The following is a 22,931-nucleotide window of genomic DNA, read 5'->3' on the forward strand; positions in this document are numbered from 1 at the left end:
GTCTGTTCATGCTTTTTCCACAGCCTGTTAAGGAAATAAATAACTAGTCTGTTCATGCTTTTTCCACAGCCTGTGAAGGAAATAAATAACTAGTCTGTTCATGCTTTTTCCACAGCCTGTGAGGGTAATAAATAACTAGTCTGTTCATGCTTATTCCACAGCCTGTGAAGGTAATAAATAACTAGTCTGTTCATGCTTTTTCCACAGCCTGTTAAGGAAATAAATAACTAGTCCGTTCATGCTTTTTCCACAGCCTGTGAAGGAAATAAATAACTAGTCTGTTCATGCTTTTTCCACAGCCTGTGAAGGTAATAAATAACTAGTCTGTTCATGCTTTTTCCACAGCCTGTTAAGGAAATAAATAACTAGTCCGTTCATGCTTTTTCCACAGCCTGTGAGGGTAATAAATAACTAGTCTGTTCATGCTTATTCCACAGCCTGTTAAGGAAATAAATAACTAGTCTGTTCATGCTTTTTCCACAGCCTGTTAAGGAAATAAATAACTAGTCTGTTCATGCTTTTTCCGCAGCCTGTGAAGGAAATAAATAACTAGTCTGTTCACGCTTTTTCCACAGCCTGTTAAGGAAATAAATAACTAGTCTGGTCATGCTTTTTCCACAGCCTGTTAAGGAAATGAATAACTAGTCTGTTCATGCTTTTTCCATAGCCTGTTAAGGAAATAAATGACTAGTCTGTTCATGCTTTTTCCACAGCCTGTTAAGGAAATAAATAACTAGTCTGTTCATGCTTTTTCCACAGCCTGTGAAGGAAATAAGTAACTAGTCTGTTCGTGCTTTTTTCACAGCCTGTTAAGGAAATAAATGACTAGTCTGTTCATGCTTTTTCCACAGCCTGTTAAGGAAATAAATAACTAGTCTGTTCATGCTTTTTCCACAGCCTGTGAAGGAAATAAATAACTAGTCTGTTCATGCTTTTTCCACAGTCTGTTAAGGAAATAAATGACTAGTCTGTTCATGCTTTCTCCACAGCCTGTTAAGGAAATAAATAACTAGTCTGTTCATGCTTTTTCCACAGCCTGTTAAGGAAATAAATGACTAGTCTGTTCATGCTTTTTCCACAGCCTGTTAAGGAAATGAATAACTAGTCTGTTCATGCTTTTTCCACAGCCTGTTAAGGTAATAAATAACTAGTCGGTTTATGCTTTTTCCACAGCCTGTTGAGGAAATTGAAAGGACATCTTCTCCCCTAGGTACACTTATCAGAGCTGTTTCTTGTTCGGGTTTCAAAACCACCGTTTTCCTCTCAAATTACAAAAGGCAACTCTCTACTTACAACACCCTTCACTTCTTAATTTATAACGTGACGAGCTTTTGCTATCAAATTATACCTTATTTTTCTTTTGACACCTACTCAACCAATTAGGAACCCCTTTCGGTGACAGTAAATCCAGGCAAACCTTTAAATCACCCACTGTGGTCGCTGCATCATTCGTTAAAAAAAATGCGCCTTCCATCGACAGCAGCGAGTAAGAGAATCGCTCAAAACCAAAACACGTCCTTCACGGATTAGATATGAGCAATGCAAAGAGGAACTAGGTACTAATAATCATAATGATAATAATAATTATGATAACGATAACTGTATTCAGTAATAAGAACAAGATAAGAACGGACGTGCAGTATGTAGAGTTTTTGTGAGCAAGACCTTTCTCGGAACATCGGGGAGTAGGTCTTATCCTACCAATTCTCCTCTCTTTCCCTCCCCCCCCCCCCACCCCTTTTCTCGAAAAAGGTTGTTAACTCTCAAGTTCACTAAAGAAGTTCTCATAATATAAAATAATCTTTCGTTATTTAACAATTATTCCACGAGCGCGCGTTGGATATGAGATGACAGATAGCCAACGAGGCGCGTAGCGCCGAGTTGGCTATAATCATCTCATATCCAACAAGCGAGAGTGGAATAATTGTTTTATTAAAAAAAACGCCCCCAAGAATCTTCTCGACTTTATTTTGTGAGAAAAAACCGGATTTAACAATGTACAGAAATTAGATTATGGTATATTGGCTCATATACCATAATGGCTGAGCCAATAAAAAGTCTTGAATTGCATTATCCAATGATCCAGTTTTTAATAATATGCTTTATTCATTGGAAGAGAAACGTCGACCAGTTAATTACTTACGTGGAATAGCAAAAATAGAAAGACTGAGGAATATAGACTGCCTCTGTTAATGGTTTTGCGCGTCCTTGGAACGCTGAGAAGATTTTTATTGGAATTTTATTTGTTTTAATGACATTCGGATGAGCCTAGCATTAATTAACAAACATTAGATACATTATCCTGTTCATGGATATAGAAAATATATGTTTACTTTTGTTAATCATACCAATCGCACTGCAGTAATGAAAATTACCATTGGTAGCCCTAACGTTAGGTCAGAGGGAGGGGGGGAGGGGGAAGTGGCTATCGAGCGCGCCACGATCGGCGAAAGGCATCGTGACGACTAGTCTCCCTTGCAGCCCTTTCCGACGTCGTCACGCACGCGAAAACTCCCCCACCAAAAATTGTATTTCTTTCAAAACGATAATAAGTGAAAGTCAGAGGTCTTTCGAAACGGTAAAGCGATGTACAAAAATATCACCATCTGTCCCCCACACCCCGGCCATGAGTGCTAGGGAATCCGAGAGAAGACATTGCGGTCTAAATTTCGTAACAGTACCAAAACAAGTGCAGTCTTTTCCTGGAAAGAGGTAAACAACTGTATCTTCGATAGTGTTTTGCCAGATTTGTTTCAAGTTACCTTTCGACGGGACCAGATACTTCTTTGCCGCTTCCGAGTTGCAAGTGTTTTTACGAAAGGTGATAAGTTTCTTTCAGAATGAGCTACCTTCGATCGACTCAGCCACTGTCGGATATGTTTGTGAAGACACTGTCCATGACCAAGAAAACTCGTACACACATTTTCTTTTTTGTGTGTGTGCTCGTCTTAGTGATCTCTCTTTTTCTAGATAATTTGGTAATGTCAACCAAGTTGAAATAGTAAATTGGCGACCATAAAGAGTTAAAAAGCTGACATGAATGAATGAATAAACTTTAATAATTACTCCTGTACAGGCTTTTCAGAAACTATTTACAATGGTAGATAATTTACAAACACAAATGAACAACTTAAAATAGGGTAATAAAAATGAAAAAAAAAATATATATATATGTCCAATGTGTATCATACAAAGACTAGTAATGTGCCCCCCTTAGGGAGTCCTTCAAAGAATGTGTCAGTGACCTTACTGAAGAGAAGTTCACTAGGTCACTACTCAGGGAATTTAATAGTGAAACTGCTCTGTAGGAAAAGGTTCGTTAGCCGTTCGCGGACTCATAAAATGGGATGTGAAGTTTGTTGCTATGCCGCGTGGCTCGATCAAGTATGGTGGTGCGTTTTTGTAACTTGTTACCTAAGTAGTCGGGTGCTAAATTATTGGCACACTTATGGGCCATAACTTTATCTCTAAGGTGAAGTGTCTGGCTCACTGACAACCAGTTAAGTTGGTGCAATAGGGGAGTGACATGTTCGTGCTTCCTGGAGCCGGTGATGATCCTACAAGCAAAGTTTTGGATCAGTTGCAGTTTATTTATATTAGGGGAGGATGTACTTGACCACACTGTTGAACAATAGAACATTTTGCTGAATACCAGGGATAAAATAACAAGCATTAGTGTTTCCTTGTCGAAACTGTTTTTAACTCTGTTAATCTGGACTAGTTTTGATGAAAAAGAAGAGACTAAGTAAGAAATGTGACTATCATAGGTCAGGTGTGAGTCAGTGATCACACTCAAGTCTCTTGCTGAGTCAACAGGGGTAAGAGACTTCCCCAGGAATAACATTTCGAGTGTTAGCCCTTCGTCAGAGCGAATGGAGGAATTGTGGGTTGTGTGTGGATTCATGTTCAGAAAGTGGAACTACGCCATTGGTGGGAACATGGCGACGAGAAAAACACGAATAAGTTAGTAGAATGAAAAGCTTTCGCTGATACCTGTGGGATTAAGAGCGTGGATTTGAAAGATAAACTTTTGTTCAAGAGTTTTGCGGCTATCCGAGCTACCTAAATGCAAGGAAAGACCGCAGATTGCCATATGTTGCTTAGAATGATTAGGTAGGTTCAAATGTCTAACGACTGGTTTTGATGCGTCCTTGTCATTCCTTTCTACATCGCGGAGGTGTTCTCAGAATCTAGCTGTCTTCCTGTTTCGCCGATGTATATCTCTTTGCAATACAGAGAATCTGTTCAAGAAAACCAAATTCAATGATCAAATAATGTTTTGAAATAAGCCCAGCCATTCATAAATTTGTACAGGGCCATCTTCATATGAGTTGCCACAAGTCAAACCGGAACAGCCTTCCCCTTTACAATACGAGCCTCCTCCCCCTCCAGCTTGATTTCCATAGGTACCACTACCTCCCCCAGAGTATTCACCACCTCCACCTGATACGCAATTATCCTCTGATCCCTCTCCACCAACACCAAACCCTCCAATTGCTTCTGGTGCAGGGCCCCCGTTATTACCGTTATTCATTTTTCCGGCTTTACCTCCGACCCAGGCTTCGGCACGTGACTTACCTCTTTCCCCGTGGGAGGGGACAAGTAAGGCACAATCCTTACCAAACCAACCCGCGCCTATTCCTCCATGATAGCTAGCTCCCTCACCGTTGCATTCACCTGGCTGCGCTTCGGATGAGTTCCATCTCGAACTTGTGTCAATACTTTCCCCACACTACTAGAGCCATTTGATCCTGCCTGACCATCCATAGCACTGTATCCACCGGATGCACCTCCTCCAGCTCTGGCAGCCAATAACAGCACATCATCGGTAGTATGAACCAAACCTCCTCCCCCTCCTCCAATGCCAGCATTGTCCTTCCCAGATTTTCCAAGTTGAACTGCGGTTTGGCTAGTGATTTGTCCGCCCTCGACCTCCACCTAATCTCCTCCTCTTTGTCCCACCACAATATTTAGCACAGTTGCATTACTTAGTCTGAACTTCCCTTCTTTAAACACCCCTTTTCCACCATAATGTGTCCCTGGAAAGTATCCATAAGCGTATGAATGGATTCCTCCCCGAGCGCCCCAATCTTTGATGAGATAGCGGGCGCCCCGCGGAACAGTAAACTTTTGTATAGTGCAAAGCGTCCTCTATATGCAACGACCCCAAATCCAGCTATAAAAATAAATAAAAGGGACTTAAACTTGCTAATATAAGTGACAAATGCCAATGGAAATGTGGATTAACTTCAGTCTGCAGCTTAGTCCTTTTGCCTATCTACCTGTCCGTCTGAACCTTTTTTAGTTTTTCTTTTTCTCCAGAGAGATATGGTCTCCCTTAGAATCCAAAGACTCTTACGTTCATAAGTTTTTCCATTTCCGAAAAATCCAGTTTTGCAGGCACAGCGATAAGATCCTACGGTGTTCTGGCAATGAGCGCTGATGTCACATACGGATGGAGAAGCGGTGCACTCGTCGATATCGGTGAAAAAGAAATATTTTTTTTTCCCGATTTTTTCTCAGACTCTTTTAAGAACTTCTGACCAGGGCTCATTCCTCAAATAAAAGCGATTTTTCTTGCTTCCTTCCAAGCTAATTTTATAACTTCAAAGGGATATCTCTCCTAAGCGACCTTCTATCACCTTAAAATAACACTTAGAATAGCAAAGAGGTGCGTAACACTGTATTGTGGAGTACCCTTCCTCAGCTTCTCAAGAATCGGCAGCAATTAATTCAGTAGTTTGCTAGACTGGGCTCTTTCAGTTAAAATTTATTTGCAGTATCTAGCACCATGTTTGGGTTGGATCTAAGCCCCCTCCCCCTATTCCCCTCTCCCTCCTTTATCTCTGCCATCTAAGCGCATATTTTTCTCTTTTCCCAAAAGCTTCATCCCGACATTAAATCGACCACGCAAGGGCCATCCACGCCCTAAAGACGTTTTGAGAGTATCGACGCAGGAGGCTGAATTGTGAAAGAGATGATCATGGATACCACTGGCGTACTGTTCAATATCTGTCCGTACAAATGGGTAGGTTGTTGAAAATTATTATAAACAGTGACACAAGGTATTTCGTCATCGAAATTTCTGGTATAATAAGACGCCTGACACAATTTGAGATATGCCGATTCTTTTTATCGCCCCGTCGAAGTGCTCCAGGTGTAATGTTTGTTGAAAGAAAATATATGACATGTCAAGTGAAAGTGAAAGTGAATGATTCGATACCTTAATAGCAGCATAGGCTGAATTGCTAAGGTCTCCAGTGTTACTAAGGTTAAATACTCGGTCCTCGTCAATATTTCTTGGATACGAGTCTAGCTATTTTTCCATCAGCATTTTATTCTATAGTTTCAGAATCACGATAAGAAATCGTGTGCGTTTGTAAAGAAATAAAGTGTGCCAGTTCTGTCATGAGATGCAAATCCAGTCTACGATAACAACAGGGTTCATATGATTTTTAATTGTGCGTGTGTTTCCATTTTCAATAAAACCAGTTTTACAGGAACAGCGACGAGAGCGGCATTCGGCATTGATATTGCTGCACATGCCAATGGAAACTCGGCACTCGTCAAAATCTGGGAGGATAACAAAAAAAAATTCAATAATAATGATAATATTAATAATAATAATAATCATCATCATCATCATAATGAGAAACGAAACAAGAAATTAGACAGGAAGAATATGAAATATCTCATTTGCTCCTGCTATTATTATCATTATCGTGAACCATCGCCCTTTTAACGGCTTAAATGGCAAAACGTTCACGGTAATGATAATAATAGCAGTACTAATGATGCCTGCTACAAAATGGGAGTTTCTGGAACATGTACTCCTACAACGATGCAGTTAACCGGAACAGGAACCGGGGGAGGAGCAGGAAAAGGAGAGGCAGAGAAAAAGGGAAATTGACGAAAAAGTGAAAAGCTAGGAAGACATGTCCGAGGGGGAATTGGAAGCGCACGTCTACAAGGTGTTGACGGAAGCAGCCAAACAACAAGCGGAAGAGGAAGAAGCCAAGATTCGCATCCTCAAGTTTTGGGTCGAAAAACTTCGAGAAACCGAGGCGACACTGGAAGCTATCAAAATGTCCGTGGCGATACTTGTAAAAAAACAACAAGAAATAGACAGGTTTTAAAATAAAAGCTGTTTAATATGTATGGTTTACACGTTTCTTTGGTATCCGCATTGCAATTTCCGCTCTAATATATCTACAAACGGTTTACACTATTCTTTGGTATCCGTAAGAAAAACTCGCGTCACTTTCCGCTCTAATATATCTACAAATGGTTTACACTATTCTTTGGTATCCGTAAGGAAAACTCACGTAACTTCCAGGCTCTATCACCCTTTTATCGAATACTAGTTGGTAAGTTTTTATTTGCGGTTCCGTGCGAATTTTCTTTTCTATGAGATCTCTTACGAAATGCACCGGGTTGTACACGTGGGTGACTGCGTGATGATGATCTATGAGCTCTTGCAACACATTGTCTTTTAGAACTTGAAAATTAAGTTGCTGCCTACCCCTCACATTTAACGAAAACCCTTTCACTTTGGTACACACATGTCCGAGTCGCGTGCGATACCCGTAATTTTTCGCGCCTGCACTCACAGATTCCTTGATCCAGTCCCCCTTGTCCAATTCATTTGTCATATCGCCTAAATGATCGCCTAGCGGAATTTCGGCCAAACCGGGTTTCCAACGGTACACGACAGAATCTGTATCGTAGTACAACACCTGCTGTTGTACTCTTTCTAGCAATTCGTATAGTTTTAAACGCGCTAACGCCGTGGTAAACGCTGCGATGAAAATATTTGTGGTCATACCTTTGAGAGGATCCTTTGAATCTCGCTGATGCATGACCTCCACAATTTCAGGCGATAAAATTCTTACTTCTTGTACGTGCACTAACGGGTCGTCCAACATGTCCAGCAGTCCGCAGGCTTCGGTTATTTGGCAGGTTTGCGACTTGTTGGTCTGCTGTCCGAGATTTCCCCACAACGAATTTAACATCAGTTTGGCGACTGCTTTACGCCCTGGGTTTCTTGTGATCTTGGCGGCGTCCAAACGAATTCTCTCTTTTCTCTCGTATTCACTCACATATCGCATGCGATCTGTTTCTTCTCGACACTAGGTAGGGTAACCGGCGCTCTCTTGTTTTATTTTGAGCCAAGTGTCGAGGTACGGCGCAAACAATCCTTCTTGAGATTCTTCAAAGTGCCACACTTCGTGAATGCGAAGCACACGATACCCCAGAGACACAGCTTTTTCCAGTTCTGACAAACACCAAGTACCTCGCAAGGTGCGTTCGGCGTCCGTGTGAGCGCACTCGTAAGATTTTTCCAGCAGCGGTTTACCACTTTCTTCTTCAACGCACTTGGTGCATAAGGGAAACATCAGCTTGTACGAACCAGAGCCCATCTTGTGTCTGTGCCGTAACAAGGGGTGAAACAACTGAGCGGGAGGTAACACATCCACTTTCAATAGACCAAAATAGGCTGAGGGATCTTGATTTTCGGGCTCGTACAAGATGACGGGGTGCGCTACAGGGTACACACCATTCTTGTTTACCCACGGGTATTCGCTTGTCACGTCGACGTAACGTATCTGTTCATCGCCTGTGACCCGATGATAGAGCGAAACGGCACCTGTATGCCCACCAAAAAATGCCTCGCGCAGTTCTAACGGTTCCACCAGATGTAAATCTGCGACAAATTCACGGCACTCCCCAAACTGCTATTTCAGATCGGAAAACTCGCATTCCCACATTTCCATGACCGTGTACCCGGCGTCACGAAACGCTTTGAGTTTTTGAACCGTCTGACGCCTTAACGCTTCCACGTTTAAATCCATGGTACATTGAGGGACTTCTTTTCTATCGGGAAAGCAGGTACGGCATCCGTGGCACAAACACCCTCGAAACTCGAAACAGGTGCGCGATTCTTGGTGATATCCGTCCACGTGATAGGTGTGACCAGCTAAACGTAAGCCCACTTCACCGCCATTTCTTGCGTGACGTATGCGAATTCCACGCCGCCTCTCTTCCCACAACAACCACTCTAAAGATTTCAAAGAATGCGGTGGACGAGCCCCATGCCAACCACTACACGCTTCTCAGGCGATGCTATCTTCCTCCATGACTCGTTTGCACCAGTAGCGATTGCACGCTTGGGCGATGGTGACGCATTTTTCGAGCGGGTCAAAGCCAGCGACCGCGCGAAATTCGGCCACAAATTTTTGACATCCGGCTTTCAATAATTTAACATCCGAACCGCAATATTCGATCAACTCACGTTTTAGATCGTACACGGCAGGCAGTTGACAACGGGCAGATTCTTCTCTGTACCACTCCTCAAACTCGGTCATTTTTTTCTCTGACATGGACGCTGGTCGAAATAAATGCGATCCGGTAAGGCACCCACATATTCCGCATTGTCGGGAGTGTGAAAAGCGTGTGGTAAAAACCCTCTCTTCAGTTCTTCGATTCCAAACGTGCTGGAAAATTGGGCGAGCGAAGATGGAATGAAACAGAAGGAATCTTTAAATTGCACTCTTCCATATGATAGAGACAACTGTTTCGTTCCGTTAGGGATCATGAATTCAAATCTCCGGTGTTCTTTTAAGAGTTGTGCTTGTAAAAAAACACTATCGTATCCTTTGAGGTTGTGAAATATGCATATGACGTCACGGCTCTCTTCTTTAGGAATGGGGTGAGTGTCCGTGCCGTAGATCAGGGTATCTAAAAATTCCAAAAATTCCCCAATGTATTCTGGACCATAAAAGGTGTGGCACTCGTCCGAGTCCCCCGTTTCGGCGCGCACCAAGATGGGGACATGGGTAACGTCAGACTCGATCATCGCTTTAAAATCGGCCCAGATAAAAATGGGTGGGTCTATGTAAGGGCTGACATCGGGATTTTGTCGTTTCTCCTTTTTGTACAGGTCTTTGGGTTTTTTCAAGGGCTCGTCTTCCTCTTCTTCCACGCGTTGGATGTAACACTGATGGGATGTCAAATCTACATCTTCCCTGCATGCGCGACATCGCCCGGTATAACATTCATGCGGGTCGTCAGAAGGCGTGTATTCTTTGCAACACAGCTCGCAACGCACCCAGGTAGCGCAAAAAGCTTCGGTAAGATGGTAGGCCATACATCTCTCATCGTAAAAATGGCGATGTGGAAACGTGGGATTTCGTCCTGTGTGAGTTAGTTCAGGCAATTTTTTGCTTCTAAAGATGCTCTCACGAACCTACCTTAGCCTCCAGGAGTTCTTTTATTTCCTTACACAGGCTGAGTATATAATGGCATATCAATAAAATGCGTCTAAGTTTTCATAATACTGCCTAGGGGGCATGATACTGAGACAAACGTCTCTACAATATAACTGATGAAGTTTTGTTTGCTTTTTAATTTTTCGCCGTAGACTAAATCCCATTTTCAAAATTTTCAAAGTAGTCTGTTTCAAACAGCTTCCTGGAGTTTCGACAAGCAAAGATATTGTTTAGGTATAGGGTATTTCTCAAATGAAGGAAACGATAACGGAAATAAATAATTCTCATACTAGCTTGATGATGTTCGTCTGTATGGCACTTTTGTGGCGCGCATAGTACTGATAAGATAGATACTTTAAACAACCGAATTCTTAGAGTTATCTTGCAGGATTATAATTCTCCCTATGACTCTCTACTGAGCAAAGTTAACTCCAAATCTCTGTATAAAAGACGCCTTCAGACTTTCTTAATTATATTGTACAAGAGCTTGTTTTTTAACTGCTATCCAGGCTATCTAAGGAATATGTTTAGTTTCCGGTCAGTATCCTATAATCTACGCGGAAATTATATTTTCTCTCTACCGTCTACAAAAACTACTACTTATGGTCTTCACTCCTTTTCATATATGGCTTCAAAACTAAGGAACTCTCTTCCCGACTCTTTTAGAACGTCTGACTTTTCTGATTTCAAGCGGAAGATTCTACGGTATGACTCTTTCTCATAGTTAAATTTTAGACTGTTACAATTTTACATTTTACATTTTAGTAGTATTTAGAATTATAATTGTAACTCGAAGATACTAGCTTATCCTTTAGCTACTCCAAATTCGAGATTAAATAAAGTATATGTAGGTATGTATGTATGGCTTAGTTCTCTTGAAAGTTGAAGACTTTAGCGTAAATGAAGGAATATATTACTGGTGGTTTTCCTCATTGATCAAAAACATGTGAAGGTGTTTCCATGTAAAAATCATAATAATCGAGACGTTTTTCCTTGTGTTCCGCATTCTTAGGGATACTTTTGTTTCTTTCGTTCATGAAACGATTCGTATGAATACTCTGCTATTTTAAGACATGGAGATAGAACTGAAGTCAAACACTTCTGAACCACCTGCTGTTAAAAGCTACGATGATATGAAGTACTACTCACAGTTTTCGTACTCATTCCATTTGCTATAGCTAATGCAATGAGTATTTTTACGAATCTAATGGTTTTAGAGACTCAAATAAAAACTGCAACAGATAAATCTTGAGCATCAAAAACCTTTAGATATAACTACATTATTTGATTTTCTCTCCTGAAGTTACAAAAGTCTGAGTGTCTCTTATTCATTGCCATCCGAATAATTCATCAATGTTTCCCTGCAAGCTTGATTTGAATTGCTGGTTAATAACAACCAGGTAAAATATTTCTTTCCCTCCAAAAGATAGTTTTTATTGCGTATTTCTGATTGTTTAATGATGAAATTGATCTGAATAAATATTGTAAGAATACAAAACTTAGGAAACGTCGCGGAAAAGTTTCAACCAAAATACCCCAAATAAAGTTCCCGCACACGATCGAGTTTGTTCCAACTCGTTTTGAAACTTTCTAAATTTTTCAGCGCTTTGTAAAACCGTGGTTTCCTTCTTCATCATTTCTAATTAGTTACTCTTATTGACAGTAGCAAACTTTTTTCACTTAAATTTCGGGCCCTTGCTTTCCTTCAACTCCAGATTTGCAGGCTTCGGAGTTGCCAAAGTCTACATTTTCATCTAACCCACACAAAAGAATGTCAAACTTAACTCACCATGGTTTGCAAATGTTAAGGTGTAGAACCAACCTCCAAACAAAAAAAGAAGAAATATGAAAGCGAGCATCGGGCAGCGACGGCGGACCATCTTCAGAGTATTGTTAAAAAAAAAAAAAAAAAAAAAAAAAAAAAAAAAAAAAAAAAACCTTCTTAACCCACTATCACTGTAGTTTGCTTTTTAAAAATATTTTCAATAAAGTGAGTAAAATGTAGCAACCATCAGTTGCCCATCTCTGGCACTGCTAGGTTCTTGAAGAGCGAAGTTTTATTCTTACCGTCATTTATTATTAACCAAATTAGGCGAAATAAGAAGTTTCATAACTGTTTCATGTTTACTATCTTCTTCAAACATCATTTATGCATGAAATTTGCCCATTACAAGCCTCTTGTTTTGTGGAATTTTAAAAGAGTAATTTCTCTGAAACATTGATCAAAACGAAATGAAAGAACGACGGAAAAAGAAAACAAAAAGAAGAAGAGAAAAATCTAGATACTAACTAGGGATGATTATTTCTAATGTTACTCATTAACTTCCCTTGGGGTACGTAGATTCTTAGCCATTGGAGCCAATTTTGACTAATGTAAGTCTTTTGTATTCTATGTCAAAACAATTCCACAATTGAAAAAAACTCCTTAACTAAAAACACATAAGCGACTACCGGGTTTGGTGTTTTTCCATTCAATGACTTGGCATTTGGGGGTAGAATGATTATTTCAACATTCAATAAAGAAAAAGTTGTGAAACGTCACGGAATGTGAACTAGGTCCCAAAAATATTCTTTTTGGATCTTTTCCCAAGCTTTTTTTATCGCCAATAAAGAATAAAAGTTACATTGATTTTAACAGGCGAAAATAACTTTGTTTAAACGACAGCGGTGCGTAACAGTTAAAAAAAAAATTACTGTCATGTCAGCCAAGCTTTTAGAATTTTCGTCACGATTATTATCATAATGAAGTGTACACAAACTCATCAAAAAAGCGTGTTTTTTTTTTTTTTTTTTTTTTTTGCTGCTTGAAACGACTCTTTCGCACGAAGTTTCCACTTGCCATATGCTGTTGCCTTTTAATTCATAGTTTTCTATTAAGTTCTTACGCAAGTTTACAAGTTTTGTGGACAAATAAACCATTGGCTAAGTGAAGAAAGAACAACCTTACATGCTAGAAGGCCATCAACTTAAGTTCACAAACGTTTCTTTTTTAAATTACTTCATCTCGAATCAGAGGGTGGATCACTATCCGTTTCTGGGGATGGAAAACGATGGAAAAAAAAATTTAGAAGAGAAGAGTTTGACAGCTGTAAAATCCCGTTAACGCCACTAGTGTTATAAAATACGATCTCATTCCGGCTGTATTATTTTGTCAGACAGTTTGACGCACTTCTTGTAAATAATCAATGTAATCTCGAGACAATTTTCATCTTTCAACGCATGGCAAAACCAAAAGTAATAACATTTTAATCCAACATCAGATGTTATTAATGCAAACAATAAAAAACTAAGATTTAGCCCTTTTTTGCGACGCAATATCCCAAGTCTGATTCACGCTAGTGATAAGAACTTGTAGAATAAACGTTAACGACATAAGAGGGTTATTTTGTTGTTAAAATGTGTGGTGTAAATCCGTGGGCATAACGACGACACAATGAAACAGGCTCTATGAATAAACAGGCTAGCGCTGAGCTGTACCTGATAACATCACTGATTAGCACAATTATTTGGTTCGCCAGTTTTGGAAAGTTTCCTTCGGTTCTGGCTTCACCCGCTTGCGCTCAACAGCCGGCGGGGCTTCGCCACATGTGGTTAATTCACCAAGAACAGCCTTCGGAACTCAAATGGTCCATTCCTTCTCTCTTTTAAGATTTTCGTCCTTGCACGTGTTATGATATTGCAAATTACGGCGTTTAGCAAGCCTACAAACCTTTGGTTAGTTCTTCTTTTACTACCTGCCTGCTCGCTTATTCCGAAATTTCACTTTAATTGATTAACGAACAAATGCCAGACACAGCACAAATTGGCAGATACCGTGACAGCCTTGAATCAGCTCCATGCTCTATACTCTGTTGTAGTTCACCACTAAATTTTCTCCGATTCTTATTGGTTTAAATTGATCTCGTGACACGATAGTGTTCATCCATGGAGAGATACTATCAGCCCATAGTGCCCGACCGCGGAAAATACCCGGATGGATAGTATTCATCCGTGAACAAATTTGAATGCTTTGACGGCCGAGAATTTGGGGAAATCGGAAAAACAGTGACTTTTCAAGTCTGACATGTATAACGTATTATTTAGCCAATATACAGTTGCGAATTATGACATTTATGACAAGCTGTACGCATGAATAAATACTTGATTGATCTGCATTTAGTGGGTTTTGACTGTTTTTCAAGTGGCGGGCAGAAGAAAATCTAGAGGTGAACAATAAAGACAAAAAAGTGTCTGTCTCAGAACTATCGGTCTGATAGTACCTCGAAAGAAACACTCTATTGTTTAAATAGAGCACGTCTCTCAACCGACAATAACGCGCATTGTATCCAGTCTCTATCATAATTACAAATATTACCCAAATTATTTTGGCATATTTTTCGGAAAACAGTAGAGTCGTAGTTTTATGTTCCAATTCTTCTCGTTTTCCCGCATATTTTCATAGCACCCTATCCTCGGGTATTGATGGTATGCCCAACTTTGATTTTAAGCGTCCCTGTCTGAGGAAGTGTTCCAAGAGGCAAAAGTGGTGGTCCACCTGAAACTTGGCACAAAAGTCAGGTGTGATAAGATATTTCAAAAGCCATTTTGGCTCACTTCTCTGACTGTTTGTTCTGTAGTTTCAGAGGGGTCCCATTTGTGGCCTATGGAGCACCAAATATTCATCCTCCTAAAGGGGTTAAAGTTAGGTCAGATTTGAGGTCAAAATCACTACCCAGAATTGCCATTTTTAAAAAAACCACAACATCTACCTGCCTACATGAATAAAATTCATACCAAATCCAGTGTGTACTTTAATGACCTATTTATCCAAATCATTTGAGAAAAATTTGGATTATTAAGGTTTGTTAAGTTTTAGGCACAAACTCTCCATGCCCCTCTAAGGCCAAGCAAAATGGACTTTTTGAGCATAACTCCTGCTATGAACAGACAAAAGCCGTGACATAAAGCCTTTATTTTGTATTTGGTGAGTGAAAATAAAATATTAAAGCCATATCAACGTCATTGTCTAGAAATACCAGCTGGACTCATAGCTTATAATTACTCTTAGAAGGCCACTGACTAGCACTGTAAACACCCAGCGGTTTAGCAAAATAATGGAACTTTTTTTTTCGTATGAAAACCTAGTACCCATCATAGAGTACAAATGATGATGCTCTGACCTAGAAGAGCTGGATGACAAAAAACTATTGTGGCTGCTTAAATTAAAAATTCCACACGAGACGTGAGATGATGCCAATAGGGCCAGCCATTTTGGACGGAGAGTACCAGGACTGGGCCGAGTTTCCATTCCTCCCCCTATTCAAGTGTAAATGTTTGTGTTGTTATCAAGTATTAAAAGTATAGCGATGAGAAGTTTCAGGACAATTTTACCATGGCGCTTTGTTACTTTGGAGGGCTAAATGATCAATGTGGTGCGGCGTCCTGGGATCTGCACGAAACAGGAATGACTCCTTTGTTGTCTTGCGGTAATGCCATGACTACTTGGTTAAAACACAAGTACAAGGGTTCAGGTGAGTCCGGGGCGAGAGGAAGATCGGGTGATACCAAAGCTACAAGTACAGGAAATTAAAAATATACGATAGGGCTCATACACGCGCATAGATGTAGCAAATGGCTTTTTTAGCGCCACTCTTGCAAAGAGCGGTCCTCAGAAAAATATATCCTTAATTTTTTTTCCTATGAAAAGGGTTTAGGGCACATGTTTTAATATAGTTTGATGGTTTTTTAATTTTCTTTTGTATGAAGATTTCAAATTTCGCGAACTCTCTGCCAAGGGAAGATTAACAAAAGCAAAAACTCAGTCAACTGCAGTCATTGTGCGAGTTTTTTGACGTTGAAATATAGGTAGTGCTAATCGTAAGGCACATCACGAGCCACAGGTAAACGGAAGTTCAAATATTCGGAAAGGCTGGTTGCTATGGAGTGACGTCATAAACCGGCAAAGTTTCCATCATCGCCTTGACAGCCTTTTTCGATAATTGCTCGCAGTAATCTGAGTAATTGCTTGAATTTGTACAATCTCTGTTCCTGCTGGGTACAATGAAGCCTTTTTTTAATAAGGGGCTGGATCGGCCTATTGACCTTTCGAGATTGGATTTCATATTAATATGCGTAGGCAAAAGCGGGAATGTCTAGTTTCCCGCGGTCGAGTGCTGTTATGGATCCCTTCAAACTTCGAAGGGTTGAATTGCTGCATTCTCCTCCAGATGAGTCAAGGGAATGGTTTATCTTAAATTTCAAGAAATGGGGCATAAGAGTCAGCAAGTTTTTCTGAAGTAGCCTGTTAGAGGCACATTTTCCAAGCGTTTTGTACGGTCCAGCTTTGAAAAATGGCGGAAGCTTGGATGGCCGATATGTTCAGAACAACAAAGTGGTCATCGCCTCTCTATTTGGAGTTGTTTCTACCATCTTCCGGCAGGAATTCAAAGAAGGAGAAGTGGTGAGATATCTTTGGTTGATCGATAAAATAAATTCGCCTAAAATCGAAACGGAGACTAGCAAGACTCCACCCAAGCGATGACTTTTGCGAGGAGCTGAAAGCTGTTCGTGATGCCTCCGCAGCTATTTGAATTGAAAACGATCGACTCAGAAGGCCGACCTCAATCAAGCGCGGAGTCAGCTAGAATTCCTATTAGAAGAAATAAAAGAATTAGCTTAAGTAAGACCAGCATCAGAGTTAAAATTGAGGAGAACGTCGCCGCGAGGATGTGTGGACATCGATCAAATGCATATGGTAGGTCAGGTCCACAGTCCTGAGGTGGGGCGAATGCTCAACGACATCCTTGAGAAAACTAGAATTAACAGCAGCTGGCTGAGCCTACTGCAGGCATTGGAAACAATACTGGGGTACATTAACCCTCAGTTTTTGCAATCTCTCAGAGTACCAGACTGGACCCTGCTGTTTTTCAAACTGCAGTCGAGGATCCTGGATCAAGAAAAGCTTGGCAAACGTTACTTAGCATTTCCAAGCTAAAACGAACCGGGGTAAGTCATAACGTTTATATTTTTGTTAAGATTGGAAAAAGTGAGTTTGCTGTCTTATGTTTTGTTGTGAATGCTGGTTTTACGGTGTATAAGAACTCATCTCTGCTTTGCAGGAAAATCACATAATTGGCTGAGTTTGATTTTACACTGAGCCTCTAAGTCTTCTAGCTATAATCACTTTTTATGGCTACTTTAGGAGAAATTTCGGGTTTGTTTCCTTGATAGGGTCTTGACAGTATAATAATTTATTCCATTTCTATTTTTCTACGATAAAAGATTTAAATCGCCAGAGGGATGCCATTGAGAAAACTGGAATAGTAATTAATGGAAGATGCTTTAAAGTTAAATTTCCAGGTTATTTGTGTGTGCCAATCTTTACTCTTTATATATATATTTTTTTATTTTATTATTTTTTATCTTATTATTTTTTAGTTTTGCAATGTTTTTATGTCACATGTCTAGCTACGTGATAGTAATTATTGAATCCATTTTATGCTTGGCAGTGTTAGAAAATATCTGGGAAAGTATCCCATTTGAGATCTTTGGTGTAGCTATTTAAACTTCAACTTCTTATTATCTTCTCGTCTTTTTTCATGACAGTTACTCTTGATTACAAAACATTGATAATGCTGCTCAAGCAAAGAGTTGGTGATGCCAAAAATTATATCAATGAACTTTGCAAGCACAGAGTGCTTTGTGAGATACAATGAAATATATGAAGTTCATATATTTTGCACTGCGGTATTAGATACATATGATGCACGATCCTCGCAGTAGATAGCGCTATTTAAGCAATAGCGTAAATCAGACCTAAAAAAAAAAAAAAAAAAAAAATCAGGCCTGTACGGGATCCCGTACAGGCCTGATTTTTTTCAGGTCTGATTTTCGCTATTGCTTAAATAGCGCTATCTACTGCGAGGATCGTGCATCATATGTAGAGTGCTTTGTATTCTGCAAAGTTATTAAGGTAGGTTGTACCTGCAATGCTAAATGACATGCATCATACCGAAATTATACAATAGCACAAAACATATTCAGTCTACCAGTATTTGTTATGCAATTATTTTATTTATAATCAATTAGTGAGAACTTTCTTGACTTTACAGAAAGGCAGGCGAAAGGTGTCCATAAAAATGAACATACTTTATCTGTGGTGAACAGTGATTATATATCTACAAATAGTAGTGAACATTATATGACTTTAGCTCAGTTGATTCATTATTGAGTGATACATGCAATTTATTTGTAGGAATGTGCCTGTCCTGATGTTCCTTTTGGGGAAGCCTTTGCTGAGTGTTTCCTAAAGAGCAAAGCAAATATTGGGGGGTAGGTACAACTCTGCATTTCTGCATTGACATGCATAAAAAATTCCAGCTTGCAGTATGGTTTTTCACTTTCTATTGGAATACATGTCTTTAAATCTCATTTGGGATACTTAGCTTGACGGACAGTTGGTATACTGCCGGCCAATAGTTGGCCGACAGTCAGCCGACAGACTTTTAGGGGAGCTGTTCTTCACTTTTACCCAGTTACCAGCAAAAGTATGGTAAGTTTGGATTATAAAGGTGGAAACTAAATTCACTGTTTTTTTTTATGTCTGTTTCAGATGGAAGGGGTTAAGAGATGACTTGCTCTTTCTCCTTGATGAGGAGCCATGTGATGTTAATTTATGTGCTCTGCCTGCAGTGTATAACATTTTAATTTTTAAATTCTGTGCACCCATTGTAGTAAGGCACATTCAACTTTGTTTTATTTAAAGAAATCTATTTTCTTGAAGTCTTATCCTCTAACAATATTATTTTGTTTAGTGTTGCCTGATCACTTCTGAGATATATATTTAGTTGTCATATTTCTAAGATTTATTTGGCATTCAGCGTAATGCCTGAGAGCTTCTGGGATATATAGCAAACTTAGTTTTTCATTCACTGTTAATAGAGGGAAATGATGTCTTTCCTTTCTGGTTCACCTAGGCTGAAGTCCTTCATTCAGAGTAATGCCTGAGCACTTCCGGGATAAAAAACATACTTAGCTTTTCAGTCATGGTCAATATAGGGAAGTGTTGTCTATCCTTTCTGGTTCAAAAAGGCTGAAGTCCAGGCATTCAGAGTAATACCAGAGCACTTCTGGGATTTATAACATACTTAGCTTTTCATTCATGGTCAATATAGGGAAGTGTTATCTATCCTTTATGGTTCACCCAGGCTGAAGTCCTGGCATTCAGTGTAATGCCTGAGCACTTCTGGGATTTATAACATACATAGCTTTTCATTCATGGTCAATATAGGGAATTGTTGTCTATCCTTTCTGGTTCACCCAGGCTGAAGTCCTCTCATTCAGTGTAATATCTGAGCGCTTCTGGGATATATAACATACATAGGTTCTCATTCATGGTCAAGATAGGGAAGTGTTGTCTATCCTTTCTGGTTCACCCAGACTGAAGTCCTGGCATTCAGAGTAATGCCTGAGCACTTCTTGGATATATAACATACATAGGTTCTCATTCATGGTCAATATAGGGAAGTGTTGTCTATCCTTTTTGGTTCACTCAGGCTGAAGTCTTGGCATTCAGAGTAATGCCTGCGTGCTTCTGGGATATACAACATACTTAGCTTTTCATTCATGGTCAATATAGGGAAGTGTTGTCTATCCTTTCTGGTTCACCCAGGCTGAAGTCCTGGCATTCAGTGTATTGCCTGAGCGCTTCAGGGATATATAACATACATAGGTTCTCATTCATGGTCAATATAGGGAAGTGTTGCCTATCTTTCTGGTTCACCCAGGCTGAAGTCCTGGCATTCAGAGTAATGCCTGAGCGCTTCTGGGATATATGCAACATACTTAGCTTTTCATTCATCGGCAATATAGGGAAGTGTTGTCTATCCCTTCTGGTTCACTCAGGCTGAAGTCCTGGCATTCAGTTTAATGCCTGAGTGCTTCTGGGATATATAACATACTTATTTTATTCATTCATGGTCAATATGGGGAAGTGTTGTTTATATTTTCTGGTTCACCCAGGCTGAACAGAAGTTCTGCTATTCACAGTAATGCCTTAGTGCTTCTGGGATACCTATGATTCTTATTTTCTTTTATATTCACAGGCTAATCTAGGGACGTGTTGTCTATCGGCCTTAGTGGTTCCCCCAGGCTGAAGTCCTGGCATCCAGTGTAATGCCTGAGCGCTTCTGGGATATTTGACTTACTTAGCTTTTCATTCATGGTTAATATAGGGAAGTATTGTCTATCCTTTCTGGTTCACCCAGGCTGAAGTTCTAGCATTCAGAGTAATGCCTGAGCACTTCTGGGATATATAATGTGAAGAAATTCTTGTGGCGCAAACTTTTCTGCTATTTGAGCTCTTCAACTATATCTACAGCAGAGCGACAGGAATAAATAGTCGTTTGAGACAAAAATTTGAAAAACAGCTTCATTTACTGTTAAAAGTCGCCCTGCAAACCGCGACGGGAAGAGAACGTCAAAACACAAAATGCTGCCAAAAAAACTCAATAAATTACACAAGGCAAAACACTGCTGGTACATTTCTTTGCGAAGCTAGATCGTGAAATCTCTGATGTGACGTTTTTGTAGGACGTAAACACTCGACGACGATTGATTTCCTGACAAACTGGGTAATATGAGATAATATAAAGTATGAAACAGCACGAAATAACGCGTACAGCCTCAAGTAATCGATATACCGTATTTCCTTGAATAAGTGCCCACCCCTCGGCCATTCAAACTTGTAGCTCTGAATAAGCTCGACACCGGAACCCTTTCTTTTTCAGCTCTCATAACATTTTAAACTTTTACTACCTTAGAATAATATGTTGGGAGAGATTCTTGCTTTAAGAGTTATATTACGCCGATGTATTACCTTTCCTTTTTATATGGCTGGCTTCGCAAGCGGTGCAAGATGCAGTGAATTCTATGAGCTGATTGGCTATTAACCCTTGCTTATTTTTCGTTTTCTGCGGTGGCCAGCATTGCAGCCATTTTGTCCTTGTGTAACCTGCAGGCAAGCTCTCGCTTGGCTCTTAACGCTTGGCTCAGGTTTGAGTCCTGCTTTATCGATAACGCATTACTGGATCTCCTACCGCGCTCCATGTTAATCTCCAAACCACCCTTGCGCACAGCGCTTGACTCAGTATTTAAAGTTGGTTTTTCGGAAAAAGTTAACGTCCCACCCCTCTCCAGAAGCTTTTAGAAAATAAAAGTTCAAGGACTTTCCAAGGATTGGCTGAATTCATTGTGGGGGAGGGGGGGGGAGGGGGGGGAGGACTTACCCTGAAATTTAGGGACTTGCAAGACAGTATTGGTAAGTATATTCATTTTATGATGTTTCGCTTTCCAGTATCCTGTTACGTTTCTAAAGCTAAATACATCGAATCAGTTAGTGTTTTGTGATCTTTTCTCAGTTGACTTTTTTCTATCCATGGACATTAGAGAATTAAGTAAATGAGTGCGACAACGACCTTTTATCGAATACATATCCGATACAATCACAGTCTGTCTCGCACATGTCAAGTCATTTTCCTTGTCGATGTTGTCATCACAAATGCATGTTTTGATTCTATCAGTCCCCCGCTTTTCACACAGTTATAACTTAGAGCGGTTGCTTCAAAACATAGGTAATCCCCTCCCCCATCCCCCCGCCATCCCCCCTCCCCCTCTCCCCGCTCTCCCCCTCTCCCCGCCCTGCCCCCTCTCCCCACCCTCCCCCCCTCCCTGCCCTCCCCCCTCTCCCCGCCCTCCCCCTCTCCCCGCCCTTCTCCCTCTCCTCACCCTCCCCCCTCTCCCCGCTCTCCCCCGCCCTCCCCCCGCCCTCCCCTCTTTTTCCAGCCCTCCAGCTCTCCCTCGCCCACCCATCTTCCCCCCGCCCTTCCCTCTCTCCCCGCCCTCCCTCTTTCCCCCGCCCTCCCCTCTTCCCCCCCACCCTCTGCCTCGCCTTACCCTCTTTTCCCTCGCCCTCCCCCACCGACTTAAATCTGTCAGTTTGTCAAGGCTTCGTTTCTTTATTCGTCCCTTTGCTATTATTCTTTATTTTTCGTGTTTTTAAATCGAAAACATCGCATTATTAGCCCGCACATATGAGGAAATTTGAAATATTCTCATTACAATATCATGAAATTCACAAACAATACACTGGAGAACCTTTTTTATTAATAAAATTGCACTAAGTTTCCAGTATTTACTACGATGTAGCAACAGCTTTGAATGAAAGTTTACTTGGTAATATGACGTCATAATCTCGTATTTGTGTATTTAACAACATATTCTTTAATAATGAACGTAAGTGATGTCCCACCACAGATCGACATCGCTGCCATTTCATGAAACCCTTTGACACTTATCTTCCATTTCAAGATCTTTATGAGAAAATGTTTTTTTCCTAATATTATTAGCTCACTGTAAGAGCCCGTGGTCTCTTCGTTAGTTAGTGTCTAAAAGAAATCAGAACTCAACGGAAAGACCATAGGTCAACCAGACACCTTTTAGGCTGATTGCAACGATATCTTTCTGTGTATCACAAGCGGTACCTCTACGAAATACATAGCGTGGTTTTTTTCAGATTCAGAACAGACTGTCAAAGCATATGATATAGATTATTATTACAGAAACAAAGGGAATAGTAGTCCGTTCTTCAAATGATTAAGAAATACCTATAACTCATACATTAAACAG

General features: G+C 40.3%; 1 long non-coding RNA gene across 1 annotated transcript; it reads left to right on the top strand.

Annotated features, from left to right (window-relative positions):
- Positions 1 to 18,188: 18,188 nt before the first annotated feature.
- LOC148737088 (uncharacterized) lies at positions 18,189 to 19,236 on the top strand. Its single transcript, XR_015996136.1, has 3 exons — positions 18,189 to 18,219; positions 18,502 to 18,578; positions 18,859 to 19,236. It is a non-coding gene; the product is annotated as an uncharacterized LOC148737088 (long non-coding RNA).
- The last annotated feature ends 3,695 nt before the right edge of the window (positions 19,237 to 22,931 follow it).

The sequence above is a fragment of the Stylophora pistillata genome, chromosome 2 (assembly GCF_964205215.1).
Source record: "Stylophora pistillata chromosome 2, jaStyPist1.2, whole genome shotgun sequence".
Classification (NCBI taxonomy): Eukaryota; Metazoa; Cnidaria; class Anthozoa; order Scleractinia; family Pocilloporidae; genus Stylophora; species Stylophora pistillata.